The sequence below is a fragment of the Gymnodraco acuticeps genome, unplaced genomic scaffold (assembly GCF_902827175.1).
Source record: "Gymnodraco acuticeps unplaced genomic scaffold, fGymAcu1.1, whole genome shotgun sequence".
Lineage (NCBI taxonomy): Eukaryota > Metazoa > Chordata > Actinopteri > Perciformes > Bathydraconidae > Gymnodraco > Gymnodraco acuticeps.
Window position 1 is genome coordinate 1,084,131 of NW_022991973.1, and position 27,101 is coordinate 1,111,231.

At 39.9% G+C, this 27,101-nt stretch overlaps 1 protein-coding gene across 2 annotated transcripts in view; it reads right to left on the reverse strand.

Annotated features, from left to right (window-relative positions):
* Positions 1-27,101, reverse strand: part of tshz1 (teashirt zinc finger homeobox 1) — a 145,768-nt gene that overhangs the window by 34,929 nt on the left and 83,738 nt on the right. The window contains exon 2 of one of the 2 annotated variants that reach the window (XM_034200957.1): positions 25,694-25,781. The gene's annotated coding sequence lies outside the window, so the exon portion shown is untranslated. Of the gene's footprint in view, positions 1-9,263; positions 9,382-25,693; positions 25,782-27,101 lie in introns of those variants that run through there. The other variant, XM_034200958.1, reaches the window with a different exon arrangement.

A 27,101-nucleotide genomic window follows, 5' to 3' on the forward strand; every position in this document is an offset into this window, starting at 1 on the left:
ACCAGCCTTTTTCTGACACACACACACACACACACACACACACACACACACACACACACACACACACACACACACACACACACACACACACACACACACACACACACACACACACACACCACACACACACACACACACACACACACACACACACACACACACACACACACCACACACACACACACACACACACACACACACACACACACACACACACACACACACACACACACACACCACACACACACACACACACACACACACACACACACACACACACACACACCTCCTCCTTTCCCTTTTGTTTTCCTTGACACGTGCACTCCAATTAGCATTTTTCAGCCATTAAGGAGGAAAAGAAGCAGCCAAATGTTTGACTCACGAAGCTCCTTTTCCGACAAGACTCTCTGAGCCCTTGTGAAAAAAAATACAACATTCAGATTGACTCAATATTATCCTCAATGTTAATATGATCTTCTTCACTTTAAAAAAGCTTTGTCTGGGACACTGATGTGACAACGCGACCAATAGCGTTTATAAGAGCAGTTGTCTGTCTGCATTTTGAACAATTAAAATGATTTATATTACTTTCTATGAGAGAACGCTAGCAGAAAGTAATATTTTCTTTTTTAAATTCATCCTATAATCAGTAAATATTTCCATTTATTACACAGAGGAATACATTTCCCCTTTATGACTTCTTCACACAAGGAGCTCCCTATAACCCTTTTTGTGGAAACACGACAGAGTCTCTTGAGGATTACATGCTGTAAACTATATCCTAACCTTCATACAGTAAGACTACCAGTCTTACCAGTGCAGTTGAGCTTTTTTATTATCAGTCTTCTTACACGTCAAATAAGTGCGTTCTAATCTTCTTCTTTATTCTTACATTTAAATCTGCGAATCTCAAATTGCTCAGATCTATTGCTGCGGGGTTTTAGCTGCAAAAATGTGTCATTGCTGCTGGTGTGCTGTACATTAGGGGGAGAAAACGCTCTTAAAAAGGTGCTTTCCTGACATTAAAATGACTTGTGTGCACAGCGCATGTCGATCCGTGCAGTTTGAGGCATATATTTATGAATAGGAACCTTTAATTAGGGCTTGTGTTTCCTCCCTAGTCACATTGAGGGATGGTCCTCGCCGACATTCATTAATGATAATCACCAAGAGCGATGGCATAGCTACAGGCCAAGTCTCCGGGGACCCGACACTTGAAAAGAAGCATTAAATTACACAGAGGGACTCTTTAATTGCAAAAAGGAAAATATATAGCCATCATTGTTAAATATGATCTTTTGTAAGCCTTTACTGGTTCAAGGATTTGTCTAAGGGATTTTTATCCTCAAACTCTTTCAAAGGAATCTAGTGCCACATATCTGCTATAATACGCACCAAGGCCATCTTTTAAAAAACAATTATTTTAACCACTTTTGCTTTTCTTTAATGCAAATCGAGCAAAGACTGTGAATATATGACTATTTTTCACATTTTCATTTTGATGTAAATTCAGATTCGACACAGAATTCAAATGCAAGTCGCATAATACTGTTCAAAATTGAACAACGGATTCTAGATGCAGAGAAGGACTGTCTGATATTAAGCACACTCACATGGGACCGGTGCAAAACAGATCTGGAAATCCGTATCCTTAAAAATATACAGAACTATCATTACTCAATGCAGCATTGGAAGTCAACATGTGTTGGTCTCAGGCCAATGTGATTTTAAGTTCCATCAGTATACAGACATTGGGTAAAGGAAGTTGTGAAGCATATTTTGTAAATAAGGGGCCAATTCTGAAATGCTTTTTATCAAAACATAAAGGCAGATACATTGACTTGTAACATACCTTTTTTATTTTAATGTATCTATTTATGTATTGCTATTGTCTCTTCTCTCTACATGTTTTACCGATTGCTTATCTTATTTATAATTATGAATATGTCTTTTTTCTGCAGTGTGAACTCTCTTCTGGCTTAATTGTCCTCAGTGAATCTTTTTTCACACATTGTACATACCGATACATACTTAATGGAACGATGTGCATGAACACACACACACTGATGCATGCATACACACATTTATACTCACACACACCCCAAACTCATGACCTAATTACTCAGTCTTACTCAACTAATTAATCACAGCTGACTTAACATGGTGACAAGGTTAGGTAGGTGACATTCTCCAAAAGTCTCTCTCTCTCTCTCTCTCTCTCATCATCATCTATTTGTTTCTTCACCTATTTGTTTCTTCAACTTATTTTCTTCCGTTTCATTCCCTCCTTCTCCCTCTATCAGATCACCTGAAGCTACAATGCAAATTGAGAGCATAACTTGGCCCACAATCTATTTTTACCTGTGATTAGGTGGGGGTGGAGGGGGGGGTTTGCAGAGGTGAGAGTTGGCATGCTGGGAAAGAAGGAGGGTTAGGGGCGGGGTCACAATGCTCCATTAATCAAAAAGAATGACACTCATGTCGTCCCTGACAACCATCCTGCCAACCGTACGTCTGTTCCCCTCCTCCATCCCACTCAAATAGGACAACTTTAGTGATGGGGGGGCTGAAGACAGAAGAGAATGAGAGAGGGGGGTGAGCGAACTTTATTAATCAAGCATCTCAGATTAATTGTTATGAAGTGTCACCCGTAAATTCTCCATTTGGATTTAATAATCTTGGAGGTAGACTTAACAATCCCTGTCGTGATTTGAGTTTTATTGAAGAGGCTGCGGAGAGAGAGGGAGAGACAGAGAGGGAGAGAGATGCAGTGACACAAATAGCTTCTCAGCGGACAGTCCCTCTCCGCATGACAGTTATGAAATACAATTATCAGCCAGATCTGCTTAAGAATTCATCAACTGCACCCCTGCCTTCCAAAGAGAGAGGAGGAAAAAAATCCTACATACAAAGCAAGTCTTAACTGATAAGACTTCTCTTTTCCCCACAGCCCTTAAACTATCATTTCAATTTTTCTCTGTCTCCGACATGTTAAGTCACTGTAAAGGTATGGTGCACATATTGCTTTGAAAGGCCTATGTGCATTATATTAAAGCATAAATCATGAGGTAATCAGGGAATATGGTAAATGACACACCACATGCAAATCAGCCAGATAGTGAGTAGTTTGTTTGAAATGTATTAGCTGTTGGTTTACATCAGGGTCAATAATAGCAGTTAATCTACGCGAGCAGAGAAAACATACTGTCAGTGGATCGTACAACGCCCTGTCAGCTCAACGGAATCATAAAACGCAAATGATTTCAATCAATTGTCGTCTAATTGCAGTCATATCTTCTGAAATGACCGAAGAACAGCCACAATGTAGGTTGACAGTATGCATATAATTAGCATAGCTTTGCATATTGCAATGCCATTAATGTTCGTTTTATTGGAGGCTTGGGTTTTCCTGCTTTTTCTGCACGCTGTTATTGTCTTAGGAAAAAGGACATCCAATTGTTATAGAGATGGTTTAACTTAAGTATCATTAAGACAATCACAAAATGGGGCTAATTTCCTCCTCAAAGTGCAGCATCTGGGTTTGTTTGTATCTGAGAACACTATTTTGTCTGATCCAGGAAAGCTATTTCCAAAGAACAGTAATCTATCCAGTGAGGATTGGTTAACAAAAGACAGATCTGAGGGATAGAAAACGACTCTGTCTTTGTTCAGAATAATAATGGAAAGTCTTTATGTGACCATTTTTGGGAGAAGCTTGTTAAACATGTGCCTTTAACTACACGTTCCCCTCCGCCAGATATCATCCTGATCAATGACGCCTCGGCTCGGAGAGAAATGAGGATGGCTGGAGCCGCGGTAAATGTTTTAGCTATCAACACTGCTTCATCCCCCGTCACCATACACCACGGCCAATCCTTCACTGACACCACACCACACCTCAGCCTGGTTAAAGCCAAGCCCATCTCCTTCCATCAGTAATTGCAGCTGTCTGCTCGTGATGTGTGACTTGTGAACCATTCCTTCATCTGTTTTCCTGAGTCTGGAGCACTAATTCAATGAGATGGTAGAAAAATATTCAAATAATGTTGTGACACTTTCACACTACAGGAGGCCGGACCGCCGACAACCCCTTGGTGGGTTTACAGGCACTGTAATAATGTGATCAAGACCAGAGAGAGCAATGCAGATTACTACAGCTATCATGTTAACTCTTTAGGTCACACCATAGGGATTAAGTATGTAAGACTTGATAAAAAGAGCATCTCACACATCGCTCTTTCAAATGACTCCTGTCAATGAATGCAAAGTGGTTTGACTGACATGAAGCGTTTGATGGAAGAACTGCATTAGGGAGTTCTATAAATGTGTTTATATTGTTGTGTCTATTAACTTGTAGGCCACCTCATATCTCTGTGGACATTACTTATCAAAACCACTTGTGCCGTGATTAACAAATATGACCTCAGCATGGTCATTAACTTCATTTGGGTTTTCAATACAAAAACCAACGTATTGATTGTTTGAATCAATCCATATAACTGTTATTAGGAATGTTTCTATTCTCTGCAGGGTTTCATTTTACACATACAAAACAACTGCATTGAGTTGCAATGAAAACTAAACACATTGCATGACATTGTAATGCCAGTTGAGGGGAAAAGATTAAATACTCAACCTCTAGTTTTTTCAAAACAGTATATGTTGATGTTGAAGTGTCCAAGTCCGGTTATGTCGTCACTGAGCAACAAAGTAAATAAAACAAAAACAATTTCCAACGCAAATCAACATTGGATGACTCGATCATTGTATGTGGTTATTACTGTAACCATATTGGCAAAGCTGACACTTATTCTAAAACAGATCCCTGACCCAGTCCTATTTTTCGTCAAGCTTAACAAACTCTCAGAATGGTTATGTTAGATCATTTAAATTATGTTTTCCAAAATGATTTGTAAACGTTTCGGAAAAAGACTAATTTAAGCAATTCTTTGTAAAAAATGGTTTTCACAAACAACCCATACTTGTAATGTATTTGTAAATAAAGGCCCACGCTGAAAAGCAATTTCACTTTGGCACGATAACGCTTAACATTTAATCAATAAATCAAATATGTTATCTTGTCAATCACTGTTGGGAACACTTATTTACATTTCATTTTGCCGTCATAAATGTGTTTATAAAACATGCTTGTACATTTTTAGAAATGATTGCCTACCACAGTTCTGCCTCATCACACCTGCAAATGGAGCACATTGAAATTATTTGAACAGCATGATGCATGTTTCTACTGGATAAAAAAAAGAGAAGATCTAACCCTCCCCCCCTGCCCCCTCCGTTCATTGCGTCTGCCCCAGTGGTCAAGGACACCCGTATCAGTGGACGTCAGGGTAGGCCCCATCCATCAGAGGACTATGGGTAATGGAATCAACCGGTGACAATGATCATCAGCACTGCAAACAATGGCCCATAAACATCCCTTGACAAGTGGTCAAATGCGAGAAAGGCGAGGTGGGGGGTTGGGCGAGGGTTTGAGGGATTGTATGTGAGCATGTATATGTGTGTGTGTGTGTGTGTGTGTGTCCACATGTGTGAGTCAGTCAGACAGAGAGAGAGAGGCTGTAACATGAGGTGAAGCAGCAGAGAAATGGTGAGGAAGATATCTCCCCGGGGATGATGCGGTGAGCCAACACGCTACCTCTGAAAACAAATGTCCCCTGTGGGTCGGAGTTCAGACATGCCTCAGCTCATTTTGAGAGTTCGCTTTCCCTACTTTCTCTCTATCTTCCTTTTTCCCATTCCTTTAAGATGACTTTTTATCTGAGTTTTCTTTTATCAGACCACTAGCAGCAATGAGGACAAGGGATAACTGCCAGAGGAAGATTTATAAACATAGGAAATTGCCCGGATAAAACACTTTAAGTTCAAGCTTAAAATGGCTTGCTCCTGCCAGAATACTGTAAGTAGAATGTGTCCAATAATTGTTTCTCCCATCCAGTGCTGGATGAAACCCAATTAGAGAGAAGTTGAAGATTTCAAAGGAAGCAAAAAGGAGTTATTTCTTTACATTAAGTTTCCATCGCAAGAAGTAGTTGTTGCTTTTGTCAAGCTGGGTGTTTCGTCACTTCATTTCTTTGTCAGCTAGTTTCCATCAGTGCAGCTCTCTCTCACACACGTATACACGCACACACACTCGTTTAATTAGCCATCATTTGTCTCAGCTTGCCTCTTTTCCGCTGTTTATCCAAACGGCAGGAATGGCACTGGCCAATTAGTGCAATGAAATAGTTTAACCCTTTCTAACCCTTTGAACAGTGCAAACCAAATGGGATATTTGTACCAAGGACTTAAGCGTTGCATCGCAAGTGTGTGTGTGTGTGTGTGTGTGCGTGTGTGTGTGTGTGTTGAAGTATAAGAAAAAGGGTTCAAACTAAAGAAAACTGGGAATGACACAGCAGGTGTTTGGTACATATATTATGTTGTTGTTTGTCTCCTTTATTAGGTTCAAACTATTTGTATAATTTTATTTTAGGCTCATCACACAAAAGATGGCTTTGTTATTGGCACATAACATGTGTCTTAGTGTGATAGGGAGAATCATTATTTTATGTTTTGTCATTACTGGCAGACTAAATTGACCCTAAGATTGGCTCACTCTTCAAAAATCCAGGGCAACAGCTGGATAATGGGTGCCATAGAGATTTACTAATTGTCTTCAAGGCTGAAATTAATAATTGGCAAAGCTTCAGCTGAAGTGCACATCTAAGTACTCTTTGTCGTTCGCTTGAATCTTAAGAAAAAAACCGGCAAAAGGCAACTGAGACGATATCATTAACAGTCTCTCCAAATTGAAACAGTCATCAAGAGTGTCTTTAAATGTCTCCGGGAGCTTTTTGTTGAGTGCAAATGACATCTCGCTCATTTTGCTGGTGGCTACATGACTGATGTGTTGAATAAGACAGTCCGTGTTGACGCGTTTGAAGACCGAGAGTTTGAAGTATATGATTCTGAAGTGCCAGCATATGCTTAGTGAGATAAGTAATTTGACACACAGACATCACAGCCTGCAAATCTTTCGTCTGGCTGCCTTGAGTGTCCACGTCGGACGCTTTTTCAAGAACACTTTACAACTGTCACAACTGACTGTCAGCGCGCAAATGACACACGCAAACGAGCTCATTTTGAACACAGATTAAGACAGCTGTCATATCAAAAAAAATATAGAAATTCATCCGGACTAAAAATACCATCAATTTGATCTCAGGCGTTTTAAATATTAATTTGCTATTTAAGAACCAAACAATCTTCCTTTATAGCGTCAGTTTGTTCATTAGAGTAATTCAATTAACTAATCATCCTCGGGAGAGATGCAAGATTTAAAGCAGGAGTCATTGAAAGCAACACAGCAATAACACAGATGCTCATGATGGAAATGCTTCATGTCTCTCTCTCTGAATAAGACAATTGACTGAGCAACACCAAGACAAACTACAGTAATAAAGACAGTGTATATACTGTATATATGCTTACACATGAACACACACACATTCACACACACGGCAGGGGGGGGGGGGGGGGGGTCAGAGCTGCAAACGAAGTCGCTGACATTGTGGCACTTCTTTGGCAGCGGTGTGCAGGTGTTGTCTGCACACAGGCGTCTGAATAAATGGATCTGAAATGATTTACCTAGGGTATCTGCCACCTGAGCACCCACACATGCACCGCTCCCTGCACACACACACACACACACACAAACACGCACACACAAGCTACTCTCCTCCCTTCCCGTTGTTCCTACATACAGAGACGCTGACGCAGAGACTCACCAACACCAAGAGGGAACATAGAGAAATCTGGCAGAGCAGCATCCCATTGTGTCGTCCTGAGTCACATCACCTGACAAATACACAGATTTAGCAATGAGAGTTTTATCCTACAGTTTATACTCTCATTGTGTGATTTATACCTATTTGTTTCTGGATATAATGGATAATATGACTGAGGTCACACCTGCAATAGCCCACTCCCTGACCTCAGCTTCTACAGTGAAGTCTGCAGCATTATGGGCTGGAATATCCCCTCCTGCATGCTAACAACAAGAGACGTCTCTACAGAGGCTTAGGGCGAGACATCCGGATCACAGCGGCTGGTGTCACCTACAGCCAGCTGCAATCATCCTGCAGAAGAGTACATTTCTGCTTTTGTGATGAAAATGCAGTGTTCGCGAGTTCATAAAGACAATGTGCATTTGTACCTTTTTTGGTTATTGTTCCTTTTTACATTCTCAAAAGGATTTTAGGACTATGGTGATGCCAATAGAGAGGTGCAGTGACGCATCCTAAAACCCGGAAGTAAGCTGCGCTCGGGTTCCCTCGACAGAAAGCAATGGGATTTCTCATAGGATTTTGGAAAATAGCTGGAAATAAGGTCTGTGGAAAACGAACCTGTTAGATAAATGCACGTTTTGTTCAGCCGGATAATATCCACATGTCTACCCTACTTTTATCATTTTCGAATCATAAATCTAATTTATGATCGATAGATTTACGACTCGAAAAACACTTTGTAGCTTTGTAAGTCACAAGGGCATGCAATTCCCCAACATTTTCTGAAAGAGTTCAAGCTAATTGAACTTTGACCCCGAATACCCACCCAAAGTAATGATGTTATATATTTAAATGTAAAACCTTATTTTTCACTCAACTCTTCTGTCCAATTCTACTGTGATTTAAGTTAAACAACATCTCAAGCATGGCAGAAAAGATCAGAGAGGATAGGTGCACCTGGTTTGGAAATGGATACTGTGATTGATTTTATTCCAACATCGTAAGTATCGAAGCCTGTTACCGCTAACTCATGCACACATTTTGGATCAGTTCAGCGATTCAAATACATAATGAATGAGTAGTAGTAATTGAAGTGAAATAAAATGATTATCAGGCTGCTATCATCTCGTTTAACTGCCGATTCATTCTGTGCATTATACTATGAAACCTGTTACATGGTTTGTAATTAGCAAAATAAGGTGAAAATTCACGAGATGTTCTATGGTATTGAGATTATATTTGACTCAATAAGAGGAACGACCGATAACAAGTATGAGAAGAAGAAATGTGGCCATGTACACAGAGGGATAGCAGTTTGACTGTCCAACTCTGATGGGAGACACGTCCCCGGCAGATGGGCCAAAAAGTTGACACTGACACAAAGGAGAAAAACAACAAAGTCAAGAGGTGAAAAACGGAGGCATCAGAGAGATACATCATCATCCCACCTCTCTGACACTCTGTAGGGCTTGACCTTACCAGGCTGCCGGGTTGTCAAAGTGGCGTAATCCAGTATCAGGCAGACCTGCTCCGCTCGGAGAACACGCACAGCCGGCTGATACATGTGCATAAAAAGGGTTTCTAAATGGCTATTTCACCTTTCTTCCATCTTCAGTTGAGAGTTGTTTTTCCCACAGACAGCACCCTGAAGATATGGGTTAAAGAAAAAGGGAGGAATGAGATAACTTGTCTACAACGCAGAACTATACAAACTGAATAAAAAACGAACGAAAAAAGGCTATACATGTTTTAATTTGCTTCTAGGTCAAGTATTAAGAAAAAAGGAGTATTACTTAAGTGTTAAATGGCATATATTTTAGATTAAAGGCTCTCATGGAAAAAGCATATGGTTTTGTGAAATCAAATTCTATGTCAAAGATTGTAGAAGCCTATACTGTAAGAATTGCACCTCCCTTATGCACTGCCCACTCACACAGGTTATTTCATTAACTCATGCACTGTGATCACAGAAAACCTTGTATCATAATTACACACCCTCCATTTTTTTTCATAGAGAAGTATTAATTCCATTGCAATTCACAAAGTCCAATTTAAAAGTAGCGACATGAATATCATTAGAGCCGTATTAAAAATAGTATTGACCTTTCCGTGGATGTGTAAGTGGACATCAAACCCAACTTTTTAAAGTCTCACCAATGTAGAGTGCTATTAACATATGCCGGTCTTAATAAATTATCTCTGTCACATCATAAAAAAAAAATTAAGCACAACTCTACGATTTTATGAGCCTGTAAAGGTGAAGGCCATGCATATTAAGTTTTTCATGCACCGTGAACTTTTGAGGCATGCTACAATAGGTTATATAATTAATTTCTGCAGGGATCCCAGAGCTATATATTTTCTACGGTTTCCTCACTCTGATGGTTCCTTGGTGTTGGAGAATGTAAAACTGAATCTCCATTATTATCTTTCAGCAGGGTTCAAAGTTCAACATTACTGACTCCAACACAGTAAATAAACCTGGGAATAGATAAGATGATAGATATTAAGTTACAAATCAAATTGTAATCAAATATTTCGGAAGGCAAACTATGCAAATGGTTTATTTTCACTAGAAACTATTCTGTTTTGAATGATATGCAGTATGGAACAAACAGGGCTATAGAACGTTTTCTGTTTAAGAGTTTATTGTGTTCACCAATGAAAATATACTACACTTGTCAGTCTTGCAAATGTTTACCAACACATTTGATCTAATTGCACTTAAATGTGGGATACACAGGAGCAGGTTATTTGCGCAGAGCCTCGTCACATTGTGGTTGTTTACAGAATGCAATCATCTGGTTTACTGATGGAGTTAATTTAAACCTGCACGACATCCTCTGCCTGCATGAGAAAGTGAAATCATTTTTGCTTCGTTTCTTGTGATAATTGGTTTCTGCGGCACTTATTCACATCACTTACTCTTCTCATCTTTTTCTCACAAAGATTATTTATGTGAGGTGACAACTTTCAGACTCAAGACTCATTTGAGTTCTTTAACAAGGTCTTAAATCCAGCTCGCATCTAACAAGGTGATTATGATTTTTAATTCAAATGTGTTCGTTTAGTGCGACTTTGTTTTTTTAAAGATATTTTTGGGCCAGAGAGTGGCTTTATTGATAGATGCAGTGTTGAAAGGGGGGGGGGGGGGGACAATGCCTAATAGTAACGTGGGTCAGAGTCAAACCTGTGTACTGGGCAGCGGAGACAATATGGCTGCCAACTCCAACCATTTGTCCAGCAGACTGAATTTAGAGCTACTTTTGATAATACATATCTGTGATAACAGGGCTCAAAACACCAACAATAAGCCAACATCTTGATCCCATACAACATTCGTGCATACTTGTTGCACTAAAAGTCTACATTTCAAACATCGGCAGACCCGGTAAAGTCAGTTTGCATCAGGCTATACCCTCTTAATTACACAGGAGCCCTTTTCCTTTGCAAAACCATCCAGTTCAGTTTGGTTGAAAGGGTACAGTGTACCAACAGACCAGAGGCCTTTTGTTCTCTAAGCCTTGGTACCCTGTTGTGATTTCCATTTCAGTCACAGTGTGTAAAACTTGCTAATTTGATAAGCTCCTTCTCTTCTTCACTCATTCTCTCTCTCACATGCTCCCCGTTTCAAACTGCAGCAACGAGCGCAGAGCTGGTGCTTGGCTTAATCTACGTCATTAAAAAAGCTCTTTTAAGTTTAAGCTCAGATGCTTTTTCTGCACCTCCTGCTGAGAACGATATATGTTGTAAGCCAGCTAGTTATTTGCTGCATCTTAATAGTGATGCTTTTAGATCAATTAATAAAGTGCAATTTAAAAATGTAGTTATAATTTTAGTTTGTCTTGAAAAGTAGTCTCTGATCCCACTTTACAGGCATCTCTTACCTTGATTACTTCAATAGTGAAGAAGCATTAGTCTGCTGATAACTGGGAGAGAAGATCATATCAGGAGGAGATCATTTCAAAAAAGATTTATAAACAGATTTAGGGATGTCTTGTCTTGATGACCTGCCACCACATTGAATTAGATTAGATTTGAATCTTTAATGACCACACAGCCAGGCTGGTGGAATTCGTGTTCAGTGCAGAGTATTACAGCTTGTTCCATACAATTCAACATACAATAAACAGACAATAAATAAATAATAATAAAGAATGAAGAGTGGATTCCAAGGATTATAATCTGAACAATGAGATGATGTGGTATTACGTTGGCATTCACAGAATTTGGGATCAAATATGAATAGAGTCTTTTCAAAGAGCTTAACCAGTGCATATTAATGTGTTCACAATTGGTGACACACCTACGAATAAGTCAATGAGTACATTCTTGAAGGTCTTGGTAAAATAAGTCAGGTGTGAAGTTTCACCACATTCAGATATTTGCCACGTCTCTCTCCCCACTGTTACCAGCTCTACAACACGGACAAAACCGAACACAGGTAAGGTTGCACTCTGGAATGATCCCCGGCAGCTGAATGCTGTCAACACACGAAGCCAACATTTCGATGTACTTGACCCCTTCCCAACTGTTTCGAGTCAACACCAATATTGCTTGTTGTTGCCACTCAACACATGACAGCTGAATGGACACTGAGGGAAAGTTTGGTTCTGTTTCTCGCTCTTCCTTATCTGCCACTTACAAGAGAAAAAACAAGCAAATCCAATGCACTCGGGTGGTAAAACGACACGCAACAATAGCATCCATCGATAGCACTGTCAAACAACGCCATCTCTCTCGGATGTTAAAAGCTTTAAGAGCTGAGGCCTCTGTGACATCCGTAGCCTCTGCATGTCAAATATGGTTGAAGACTTGAGAGCAGGCCTCTGTTTTAAAAATACCGTGTGTGGGTGTGTGCACGCACATCTCCAAGCGGCAAAAGTGACATTTGAGGGGCACTTTACAGAAGCCGCCGGTTGCTAGGAATCTTCTGTATCACCTAAAGAGCCTTTGTCAGTCATTGGAAAGCTGTCACCTTTCGGGGGGCCGATACGGTAGGGGGAGCCGGCTGACAGCTAGGAATTAATGAGAGGTGTATGACAGCAGACCTCGGTGCTCTTGTGTATGGGTGTGTGTTGAGAGTGTGTCCACGTGTGTGTGAGTGAGGTCCTTTGTCTCAAGAGGATGAACCACCTTCTTTTGTCATCGTGATGCAGGAAGAATAGGAAGAGCGAGACGGAAAGAAGACTCAGGAGATTTCTTAGCATTTTGACACAGATGAACCTTTTAGATTGGAGTTTTTTGTTTGTCATCTTCCTGTTTAAGTGCCTGATTTGTTGGCTTAATGAAAGCACCAGACAACACAGCAATCCCATTTCAATAGGCAGTCCCTCACAGCCATGCTGATGTGCGATTCTCATAATACACACCTGTGCACACTCTGACAGGGATGCAACAGTGTCAGAAGCAATCACCCAACATGTTTTCACCTCTGTCCCCCCCCTGGTTGCATGAGACCACAAGTACAGAACAACTGAAGAGGCTCTCCAGCATGGTGCCAAATTACATTCTCTCCGACTAACATGTGCGTGTCCGTCTGCTTTTGTGTGTGTGCACGTTGATGTAATAATCTGCGTTCCCTTCGACATTACACAGTTCTCCATCGCAGTAAATGAGTTCTGTCAATGTTTCTGCATCTCAATTACACAACAGAAATAATAGGCAGCGGCGTGGCGGAGGAGGAGGAGGAGGAGGAGGCAGCTCAGCCGCAGAGCAGACAGATCAAAGACTCCGTCAATGACACTTGTTCTCACTCAGTAAGGTGAAGCTTGGCCATAACTGTTTTAAAATGTTATGTTTTGAAATGTCTTAAAAAGTAATTTGAGGGTATGAAGAGAAGACAGCATTCATCTTTAATGTGAATCAACCAATCATGTTTATGACTGTTATTCCTCGGAGGCTAATTTAAGTCTCTTAAGGTATTGCAGTGAAAGGTTGTAGAGGAGACCGCAATGCAAACTCTAGATAAAAAGATCCATGCTGTTGAGAAAATATGTATTATATGAGGCCTTTGCACACCCATAATACGATATGGAAGTTTTTTACTTTGGGATATTTGTAAAGCTCTCATGAGAGCCGTTACTTAAGTCCTAAATTGTGGTAAAATCCTAAAAATCGTCACCTAGTTTTGTGGTTTCTGGCAAGAAGTTTGAATAAATCAAAGGAGTTTGACGAGAAACACAAGAAAAATATATATAATAGTGTGGACTATGATTTGTTTTATCATTTTTAGAATTTAGCTTGTTATAAGAACTACATTTTCTTGTGGTGATTAATAGTGACACCATTGATATCACAGATCATGCAGGCACAATGCAATTTTCAAACTAATGGCAAATTGTGGTTCATACGCAATCAGTAATAGTTCACATGTGCTAGTTGAAGCTAAATGTTAGCTTTGGATGAACTTTAAAATAATGTTTGCCAGAGCCACAACGGATTACATGAAAGACAACACTAATACATGGCTGCACTTTAGACAACTGGCATCAGATTTCTCTGAAGATGAAGATTTTCACTGGAACATTTAGGTTTTCTTATAGACAGTGAAAGCTTAAACATGCTTAAAGACATCCCCCGTCTTGCTAACAGTATTGGCTGAATGATACTTTCAGCTAAATATACGAGGGATGTCTGAATTTTATTCTCTCAAACAGACCAGAGATAAACAGTTAAAATCAAAATGTCTTTTAGAAATCTGTCAACCAAAGTCAGCAGGCCTGAAAAACAAACCCAAGGACGAGGAAAGAGAATCAGAGGAGAAGGTGTTTAGATGTGGGTGTGTGTTTTTACGGGAGTGAGTAAATTCTGATAGGAAGATGTTGATTTAAATAACTGACTCTCTAAGGATCTGACATAAAACTGGAAAAAGAAGAAAGAGATGGAAGAGAAAAACTGAAAAAAACAGCCTTCACCGAGTGAGTTTATCAGCTTGGCACCTGCTACTGGAACATTCTTGATGAACCAAAGGTTGTCTTCATTAAGCGCATTAATATTCATGACGCATGGTAATTTTGACACAGAAAAGGTCTTGGTAACCTTTTCGCGTGTGAGGAAATTTTTTTACTTCTCAAGGAAATTACAGTCCAGCAATGACTTAATTAATGCTCGCTTTCTTGGCCACGGTTTGAGGGCCTGTCAGTTTGGTGCAGCGCTGGCTGTCAGGCACGCCGAGGGCTCGGGGAGAGAAGGATTGAAGGAGGGGAGGAAGACAGGAGGAGAGGAGAGGAGAAGAGAGAGCAGACAGATGAAGTCAACATGCACTTGTCTTACCCCAGAACATGGTAATAGGTTTACCTTTTGCCTTTTAGAGTTCTTTTTTTCTCCCTCTCACAATTTATTTTGCCCTTTTACCCTTTGCGAGTCTCCGACTTTTTGATTTACGAGAACCAGTAGTTGACCCAAAAAGATTAGAAATAATTCACATATGGGTGTTCTATTTGAGATTAAAACATATTACATATGCAGCAGTGTTGCCATTTGTAAATGAAATTAATCTACCACTTGATATTTCTTCTTCAATATATACCCACCATTAGAGACTTGTGTGCTATGTTGCCGTTATAACTGACTTGAGGATCTATTGAATGAAACCTCTGTAGAAATGTTTCATGGTTGACAATTTTACAACAATATTCATTTCCCCTCTTTCAACCTACCCCCACACACACACACACACACACACACATACACACACACACACTGTTTCCAATATAGTGAATCATGGCATGTCCTGCTCTAACATTGGGCAGTAAAAAATGTGAACATAAGGTAGCATTTCCTTTATCATGTCCCATAAAAATAGCAATTTGCCCAAGCCCTTGTAGCACAATATGGAAGGCGGTGTGTTTGGATGATAATGTTGAGATGACAGATCGCTCCATACAGGGAGGTTTCTCTGCTGTCTGCCCGCACCGTGCAATAAATCGCAGAGGAAGACCAAAAGAGAAAGAGAGAGAGGGAGGGAGGGAGTCGGACATGAGAGAGGAGGGAGGGACAATGAGAGAAGATGAGCTGGGGTCAGCGATGTTGTGGAGGGTAAACCCACCGACAGTCAGTTGAATATTTGTAGGGAAAATAAAACATTACCAAGACCTATAAAGACACAAATACCTGCACACAAGAACAAAATTATCTTATCTGTATTAGAAACATCAACAACTAGTCTGATAATGTGCATTTGTTGTGTTGTTCTGCTGTTGTTCATGAGATTAACACATTATCATCCGACTTTCCTTCTATTAATTAACTGAAAACACTGATTTCTGCCTTGCAACATCTCACATTTGAGCCTTATTAAATAAACATATTGAGTCCACAGACATGCTGCTACATGTTACAGTTGATCATGAGCATTGTTTAGTTGACATGAATATATTGTCACTGTGTAAATATTTCGCTGATACCTTAATGAATTTATCTATTTCAAACAAATGCCTCTGGCTCCACTGTGCATTTGTGGATGTGACAGTTTGTTGAATATGTAAATGCTGGTGAGTCAGATGCTGAGACTGATAAAGTAGCTCTGTCGATGCGTGTGTGAGTTACACTTCTTTTTTTTTGCTCAAGATGTGTGTGTCTCTTCTGCTGTGCTTTGTTGCTTTGATCACGCTCACTCGGCTCATCGCTCACTGCAAAACCTGCCTCAAGGAGTGTGTGTGTGTTTGTACTTGTGTAAACAACTGTGTTCTAACTCCAAATGTAGTTGTGTCAGAGCTTTAAACTAAAAGTACATACCTCTACCTAGGTTGCTGTGGTCTGTTCAAATCCACTTCCACAGCATTTAACAAAAGCGTATAGTTGTGTGTTTCTCAAGTGATACACAGTTTGTGGTATTTCCTCTCCACTTTCACAGATGGAGATGACTTGAAGTCTTTTCAACTTCCAAGTTCTACCAATGCGGTTTTATGCAATTGAAAGCAAGATGAGGTCGCTTGTATCCAAATGAGTGTTTAACATCATCTGGTGACTTTTGGTAGCTCCCTTTTATTGGACAAGTGTTGTCAAACTGTACAGGACACACTGCATGCTGCTTTCCACATGGTTTTTAGCCCAATGACATTTGTTTTTAAATTGATTCCATCCTAATAAAATGATTGAAGATATTCTCTAGCTCTCTTTTTCACTTGTGTTAACGAGTCTTCTCATCTCCGCCATGCACGTGATGGTAATGGTGATGATGCTCATTCATTACTACATGCAGTTTGTAGGTATAGCAATGATCATTTCCATCAGTGAAGAGAACTTTCTTTTATTTTTAACCACCAAATGTAAGAAGCAAAAGCAATAGCCTCAGCAGTTCACACAAACTGTTACGACACAATGGCTACATCCCTACAAACACCTACTGTTTGTGGGACGGATTCAGATCATTAGTTATAGAGTTACAGGCTTGTGATGACAAATAACACCGAATGACAAGTGCAGGGTCTGCCTTTGTGCCTCTTTTAAAACGTGATACTCAACCCTTCATCTGTCCTGCCCACTCTCTTCCTCCCTCTCCATCCCTCTTTCCCTCTCTCTCTCTCTCTCTCTCTGCTTGTATCTGTCTGCCATTAGGCAGATAGTTGCCGGTCTCATCTGTATCATGTCTCCGACCGTCCCCATAGGAGCACCACACAGTTGCTTGCTTAAGGATTCAGGAGCCATAGCCCCGTCCCATTCAGCTATCCCATGGATCAAACTGACACTTGGTCAGCATCAGCACATTATGAACTATGGCCACCTGCCACTGCAGACACATTGTTCCCTCTGTAGTAATGTGAAGAATATAGAGGGGACGGGCGAACTCAGGCTGCTGACAGCTTATTCTCTCTCTTATCTCCTCTGTGGTGTGCGCCTGTGAAAAGTGGACGGTGGGACTGCATTGAGATGCGAGGCTGTGAATCATCCTATAGGCATGGCTTACTTTTCCTGTGTCCTGACCTTTACCCAGAAATCAAACGTTTTATATGGAGCGGAGGTTACTTGCGCTGTCCTTCAAAAATACAAGTTAAAGAAAGTGAGACGCACTGTTCACAAAGAACAGGCCATCTTTAAAAGGAAGCCAGGGTCAAAGCTTTTTTACATTCATTGTGATGTTTATTCAATTTCATAATACACTCTGCACTCTACAGAAATGCAAGATAGTAATAACCATCTTGCTGATGTAGAAGAAGTAACTGATCCAGATTCAGACCATAATAGGACTCCAGCTTGCATCTGGCTGCCCCCAATCATTCAATCAGCCTAACACATAAAGTAAAGCATAACTTAAAGTAACAGATTGTAATACTGCTGCACCTTCCAACCCCTGTGAACACAGTTTCTTTGGATTTTCATCATAACGATGCAATCTCCAGTGAAGTAGATTAAAGAAATGACCTCATTTTCAAAGATAAATCGGACCAACACAGATATAATTCATTTCTTTTATTTCCTATCTTTCAAAAAGCGAACACACGTTGAGCCAGACGGATGTGTTCCTGCCTCCAGTGAAAATAAAGAGGTTTATCTGGTCTGGCCACAGCTCCCTTTAGGGCGTCTCACTCCTCTTCAGACCCCGGATCCCATTGACACCCTTCATGTACGACCAGGTGGCACCCATCCACTGAATAATGAAACAGGTGATTAAAGTGAATGATGTCCGGCCATTTAATCTCTCAGGTCTCTTCTTTAATGCCGCCATTAGGCTCTCGTGTCCAAACTTAGCTCATCAAATTGCTTCATTTATGGTGAACTGGCAGTGTGCAGTATATTGAGCTAAGATTGAGAAGCACTTCACATCATCCACGTTTGGATTTACACTTACAGATTAATCTGACAGTAAAACTCCAGTGTCTGACCACAGCATGCCGTTTATACACTGGAGGAGAGCATGTTTTCAATGCACACCTCAGCCTGTACAGATAAGTGCTATTATCTTCTTAGTCAATCCAACTATACACGATCATTGTTGGTGTGTTTAAGCTGGAGAGTAGTTTGAAAATATATGTGCTTACCTTGAATTGCCTTGTGTAGAAAGGTGCTATATAAATAAACTTGCCTTGCCTAAAACATGTGTTCCTTAGCTGCTGAAAAAAACTGAAAGGACAGTCATTTGACAATATTTCACATGTCAGCATCAACTATGAACTATACACTTAGCAGGCAGCTTAATTAAACCCATATAACAATAAAAGGTACATATTCTATATAAATGTTATTTATGCATGCACATCTTTGACAAAAAGGAATAACCATCTGTGTATCATGATTTGGCTTTACATGCTTTAAAGGCCATCCACACCAAGAACTATAACAATAATTATAACGATGTGTGCACCAACATTGCCAAAGAATAACAGTCTCCATTTCAGATATGTTCGAACCCCAACATGTTGATGGCCTAATATTACTCTACTTTGCAAAAGTGGGACAGGGATATGAATAATAATGGCAGAAAAGTGTTTTAAAAAAGCAGATTCTGCGCCAAACAAATGCATGAAGAGTGGTTAGCAGCTGTTTATTTCAATATATAATTCATTGCTAAATTACAATTTTACTAATCCAAACTACTCTGTGGATTTGGATTTTCCATCAGTGTTACTTTTATTCATCAAATGTATCTGACAGTGATCACAACAATTTCATTTTATAGTTGTGGTATGATGAGAGATTTCAACCCTTTTGCTCAGATAGTTGTCCCAACAACGAATCAAACTGCAAATATTAGAACTAAAATTAGCCTCAACGAGTCTACCGCAGCACATCCACTCTTATATTGCACTGTATGTCTCACTCTTGTGTTATTAGTGCTGAAATGTTACTGTAATTTTATATTTGCCAGTAACCCAGCTGATTTCTTTTTAGAGAGAAGACCAACAACATCTCACGTGGTCTCTGGAGCAGGGGGCACTGCACGCTGCAACATGGTGACACACTGTCACCTGGCATGTCAGCCCTGTCTATCAAATGTGGGGCCTAAGTGGAGGGGGGACCCAAACGTGTCACTAACAGTCGGGCATTACAGACAGCTAAATGTGCTAATGGCCCAGCTAATGCAGTGGTATTCACAGGTGGGTTGACCACACATGCACACAGTAGGCATGCATGAAGTGATCCCTACACTCACTCCCACTCATTCTGTCATTCAGTCACATCTGAGGTACAAGGATATTCACTCAGACATTAACACACAAAATGGGGAAAGGGCTAAAGACACTTAGATAGGGCAGGCCCACTCAGAAGAACACAGACACTTAGATGTTTAAAAAAAATGGTAAGGAAGACAAGTCAACCAATTTTTTTTGAAGAAGTTCTGTGGTCTTATCTCTTTGTTCTTCTGACAATAAAAAAATAGCACACGGTATACTCGACAGAAGAGATGGAACATTTCCTCCATACATTGATAGGTGGATAGACAGTGAAAGTAAAACGCCATTCATTGGCTATCCCAGCTTCTCAAATGGGAGGATTTGCTGCCTTTCTCCATTTAATGTTAATGTCAATTCACTAGCTTTTTTGTTTTTGGAATGCTGGTCAGATTAAATAAAACCTCACCTTGGACTCTGGGATTATTTTTTTGCAATGTTCTCACAATTTAAGTATAAATCAATTAATTGGAAAAAACACAGACAGAGAAATCAATGATACAAATAATCATTACTCACAGCCCTACTTGACGGTTAACCTTCTAAACGTGTGAATGAAGACTTTAGTGTAGAATAATCTTTGGGCTATTTTCCACAGGTCTATCCCTCCCCAGGCAGAGCTGGTGTGCAATATGTAAGTATGTGTTAACCTATAGCAGAAATACTGGACCACAAAACAATATTTTCTGACTGACATCCATCAGTCTGTTTTCTAAATTGGGGTTTTCTATTTTGTTGTGTTTTAAAATGTTTTTACATCATGTATGAGGGTTTTCAGTCTGTGGCTATAAGTATGGTTTTATTGTCTCATGCTTTTACATTAGTTTATTTTTGGCCTATCGGTTTTGTCTAAATGTATTTATGCTGCTTTTTTATATATTTATTGATGTACAGCACTTTGGTCAACTCTGTTGTTTTTAAATGAGCTATATAAATAAAGTTGGATTGGATCTAAAGCGTTGCTATACTTGGTAAATCTACCTGTACAAAAATATCTAATCATCATGTTTGAAGGTAAAAGTCGTAGCTGGCATGCTCCGACAGCAAAATGCCTCACATGACTTACGCATTTAACTCTTGTCTCAACATAATAGTTACCCCATGCTGCTTCTGCTCTAAATACAGCTTGTTCTCGGTCAGCATGCCTGGTTAAGTGGAGATGAAGACAACTTCCCTGCCAGGTCCTGAAGATCAAGACTTGACATCTGAGTATTTGTAACAAGGCTCTACCCACGGCATCTCTCTGTGGGACACTGTACACTCTCGTGGAAAGACGTTAACACTGATGCAAGGCTTTGAAAGCATCAATTAGCACTCCTGGTGGTCTGCACTGTTGTGTTTTTTTTTCTCCTTTTACCTTCCCCATTCTCTTCTTTAACTTCCCCCTGGGAATAGCTGTTAAGGGATACAATTAATTTTTTGACACAAAAATGAAAGTGTTAATTCACCTGTGATAATTAGAGCTATTCTTACCGCATGTTGATGAATGTAAAAATGCAGTGTTTATTTATTAATTAATTTCCGCCCTGCCGTCAGAATGAGAGCTCTCATAATTGTGTGATCTCGACTTAAGAAAGAAGTCTCAAAGGAAATAGATTATAGACCTGCCCGGCGGTAATGAAACATTGTCAGAAAATGTTCAGAAAAGTTACAGCATCTTTACTTTGAAGTTGCTTTTTTAACACCCGTCTGAAGAGTGTTTGATGGTAAGGCTGGTTTTGAAGAAGTATCAAGGATTTTATTAATTCTGTGAAGCGCGCTGGTGAGATGTATAACAGCCTTTACATTTTAGGTTTCCTCTTTGAGAACATATTACAGTATGAATATATACCGATTAGGAAATGCTATTTCAAAATGAGACCGTAAGGAGTACAAGTTATGTGGACTAGTTTTGTATTATATGACACCTTAAGAAAACATTTAACACTAAAGTATAGTTTATCTTTAGACTTATAAAGCACAATTAAAACTCAACAATGCAAAATCCAAAAATAAGTCGTCATATTTAAAAAGGATTGCAGTTTATCGTGGCTGAATTTTCTAAAACCGATGGAACTTTACCAAACCATTGCTCAAATCTAAATAAATAAATCTACCAGTCTACTGTCAGCAGACAGCTGTTAATATGAAGCAACTAAACTGAAGAAGCTGTAACCTACATGTGTATGATAAACAATGCATCAAATGTAGAAGGGGCTGCTTGTTGTGATGAACCTACAGAGATGCAGGTTTCACACAGAATGAAGATGCAAATTACAAGAAACAGCGTAGAAGTGAAAGTGCGATTAGTTGTACGGAAAGTTGCATGAAAAGAAGTTCACAGAAACCCTTTTAGAAATGTTGATTTATTTTCATCAGGAGCCTCCAGTTCAGTAAGCCAATCAGGGCCACATAATACCAGATCAGACCACTTACCCTAGGCTTTGGTGGCATGGTTTGATTGCATATGAACACAAAATGCTATTGCTAAAGCATAATACAATACACCAATAGAGCAAGACATACTGTTCATCTCCTTATCAGCACACATCTCTGTGTCCACTGAACACATGTCCATATTTCAAATGTATTACACTTCACTGCTTTTCCTACTAAAAACACAAACAAAAGCACTGACCAACTAACTGATCTAACTCTGTTAGAAATCCCTTCATGGTAACACATCAACCTCCCCAAAGAGTGGTCTTAAAGCCCTTTTGACTCAGTCAGCCAAGACAATCACTGTCCAGCCGGGCCCGTCCCGCTCCATCTTGCCTGGCAGACACATAAAGGCAGCCATCTTAAATCACGTCTCACAGCGCACATCTAATGACTACTGAGCCCCTGCATATTTCAACATTAATTCATTAGAGGCGGGGATTGGGGAGGGGGGGGGTGCGCTCTAGGAAGAGGGGGGGGGGGAGGATCGGAGGCAGCAGGGAGAATCCTCGGCGCACTCTGATTAAGGCCGTAATGTTTTATAGAAGCCATTTTTCAATGCCTCCTCTGACAGCACTTGATGTTATTAAATTGCGGGCTTCAAGGAACGACTGAGAGAGGGAGACAGAGAGTGAGAGGGAAGGAAAGAGAGAGAGAGATCATGGGAGTAAGAAAAGGGGGAAAGGCAGATGGAGGCTGGAGAGAGAGAGAGAGAGAGAAAGAACGATTAACAATAGCGAGGAGACAGGTTGCCAGGTCTCCTTTGGCTGCTGATAAAGTGAACTTCTCGTGATTTGTTAGCGTGTTACCTGTGGTTTCTGGGGTTATCTTTATCTCATAGGGAATAGATTAGTATGTGTGTGTGTTGTACTGTACATAGAATGTTGCTTTTTTCACTATGTCAGATGTGATACAGTGATTGAGTGAAGATAAGCTGGAGAGGACACTGGTATGTCCACTGAGCGACCTTGAATCAGATCTCTGGAAGCATGCAGTAGATTCACATACTGTACATAAAGTTACACAATGTCTCCTTTGCCGATCTTTCCTTTCCTATTTGAAACGGGGATTTCTAATTCCCATTTATAACTTGCCAAGAAGAAGAACAGAGATATTGTAGAGTATATCCAACAGAGGCAGAATTCAACCATGCTTAGATAATGGAAAGCAAGAAATTACACATACTATATCAAATCCAATCCAAAGTCATAGTTTTCTAATGGATTCCTCTGTGAGTACTGTAAATACAAGACTAGTGGATACAGTACATCATTATTGATGAGGAATAAGATGTTGTTAAAGGGGGCTCATTATGCTTTTTGGAGTTTTCCCTTTCCTGTGGTATGTTTATATTGGTTTTTGTGCAAGTAAATGGTCTAAAGGATAACATCCTAAAGTTCCCTCCAGAGGGAGTTTCTCCCCGCCATTGGACTCCTTTGTTTACTTCCGTAACATAGTGACATCACTACATAACATTTGCGCTTATATTGGCTACCACTCCAACACATTGTACATGATAGGAAAATAAGCAGGACATGACCAATCATAATAGAGCCGTCCAGCTAACCAATCAGAGCAGACTGGGCTCTGGTTTCAGACAGAGGGTGAAAAGAGGTGCTGCAGCACAGGCAGTATGAGAAAATAAAAACATTGTTGAACATTAAAGCATGAAACATGTCACAGTGGAGGCACACAATACAAATATGAAAATGAGCATAAGAGGCCCCTTTAAAGAGAAGCTGCAGATTTTCAACTGGCTGTTTAAATGTGTAGTGAAAAATGTTCAGCCTGAACCAAACAGCAGCAATGTTAGTGTGCATCGTACTTCAGTGGGATGTTTGAGAAGCTTTTATGGATACTTGGATATCTGTTTTCCTTTGTGAGCTGTTTCTTTAACAAGACAATGTAGTTGTGTTATAAAAGGTTGAATTAATAGGCAGTGGCAGTTCCTCATCATCCCGAATCTCCCTCAGTTTCCAAATGGCTGCTCAGTGTCAGGCTTGTCAAGAAATTGAGTCATCACATCCTGACAGCTGTTGCTCCTCTCCCTCTCCCTCTCTCTCTCACACACTTACATGAGCGGCATGTAGACATGTGTTACATAATGATTTATATCAAAATTCTAACATGGGTTTTATTTTGCATTATATTATACTCTGAGAAACAAATGGCCCTTGATAGCTTAGCTTCAATGGATACCAATCACTACCACCAATCACATCTGGATATCTTAATACAAATGTAACTCAATTCCAGCCTGTGTTGCTTTAAAGCAAACCAATTGGTTCTAATATGTATATTCTACCCCATCACATTATTTAAATCTTTAGGAGTTTAGGTAATGCTAAAATCCTGAAGAATCTTTGGAAAAACTACTTGATGTTACTTCACCACAGAGAACTGTTTCTCCAGATCCTCATCCAAAAACATTGGCACTACATCTGAATATTTTTGATGTCATAGAATGCATGCAACTGTGACCGGTGAAAACGGTCTGGCATCTGCTATACATTTATTGATAACTTCTGCAAGTTTCACTCGCGTCACCCTTTTTGCACACAGTGCCATCTAGTAACCGTATATGATAAAACCTTCACTAACCTTGTACACGTTTTCTAAAATGTTGCATTACAACTGATCTGTTAAAACACAGCGTAATACGTAGTCACTATAAGTGCAGTCGTAAAGGTTCATACACTGCACTTACAAAGACATCACACACACATACACACATCTCCATGCTACAGCAGTATGTCCCTATCCCTGTCATCGCTGACAGTTAAACAATGTAATTGTTTGTGGCCCAGGGAGGTGGAGATATAAATGGTTTCCCTCCCAAAACATAATAGCCTTTGATTGTAAAGGAAGACCATGCTTGAATCATAAATGCAAACGGATAAGACATGATGCTTTCACTGTGTGCTGTTCATTAGGAGTATGCTGATAATAAAAGTGCATTAAATGTTGGAACAGGTGGTCTTGATGTTTCGTTCTGTATTTGTAAAACAAATAATGCTCCATCAACTTTACTGTAAGTTTTTAAAATATATACTACGAATCCAATCACAGGAAATGGGTTTACTTCGGAACTCTTTAAGGAATTCACCAAAACTATGATTTTATCAACTTTTGTACAGGAAACAAATAATAAAAAAAAAAAAAATCATTAGCTATAGGTGTCCCCTATTATTGTCCAAAAAGACACACAAAGATGAAAAACTGATCAATAAGATGGGCTGGAAGGCGAGGCAAAAGGAATGAGACCACCTAATGTGAAATCAAAGATTGAATGTTTGCACTGTTGAGAGGATAGAGAGAGAAGAAGAGAGGGGGAAATAAAAGGCAATGCAGAGTGTCGAGGAAAGAAAAGGCTCTTACAGGCTAAATGACGCTTGATTCCCTGGATATTTGGGCTCCCTCTGGGGAACATAGAGCTGTTGCCTGGCTCTGACAATTTGAGAGGCTCCTGGGGGAACAAAAGAAGACACTGAATAAGGCAGATGAACACACAGGCGTCTCTCTGTAGTGCAGACAGTCCATCCACATACCATATAAACCTTCATATATCAAGAACAAATATCTCTATTGAAGCCACATTCTGGTACAGAACACAAATTGGTAAAATAGCATTTGGTGATTAAGAATTACCCTGATTATGTGCAGAAAAGAACAGCAGAATAGGCTGGAATATTTGGAATGAACACATTTGAACACATGCCAGCATTTCAACTGAATGCCAACATTTATAAAAATATAGTAATTCAAATATTCACCAACACTCTACAGTTTGCCAGGAAAGCGTGGTTGGAAATCAGTCGCAATCCTGTTTAAATTGCCATCTACTGTATAGTAACCAACAAACAAACACACACACACACACACACACACACACACACACACACACACACACACACACACACACACACACACACACACACACACACACACACACACACACACACACACACACACACACAGAGTATGTATTCTGCAGATTACTACAGACTTGTGGACTTCAACTACAAAGACATTATGTTACAGGAGACCTTAAGATCTCTCTCAACATCTTACTCCTCGAGCGCCAAGTGATGTATTTCCAAGACATATTGGTGGCGATGAAGATCAAAAGAAAGAGCCAAACCGAGTGACATACACATGCAGGATAATAAAAATTCATTGAATCTACTCCACAGGCCAAAATGGATGGTGGCAGCTAGGTCATATTGCATCTGTGCAGATAGGGTCAGGGGTCATGTAAAGTTGTATGAGAAGACAGTGTGCTTTCATGCATCATGTAGCAGATAAAGATTTTTGGGGCTGGGAGAGTGGAGGTTGGGGGCCGGCGTACTGAAACAAGAACCCTGCGTCTCTGGAGCCAGCATCCGCCCGCCTTTATGATCACATTTTAAAACACTCAATACAGGTGGTGTAGGATTTACCATGACGACATTAGCCTTTCAGTCCTGCATTTATTTAAGTTAGGTATGCGTTCATCTTTATGACGCTCCCTGTCCTGTTGGATTCCTGCTAATCCAAATCAACTATGCATCATTCCCTTCCTTTGCAGGAGCACTCCAAAGCCCACGTTGTCTTACTGATGATGCAAATCTCATAAAAATACGTCATAAATAAGTTGACTCATTCGAATATAAAATAATGCTCAGACATGTTTCTAAAGCTCCTTAGTTTTAGCAAACATTAACAAAGGTTGAAATAGTGCAGTTGTTTTTGATTTTCTTTAGCTATTAAATATGTGTTGCGCTAGTTAGTGGTGTATCAACAGCTT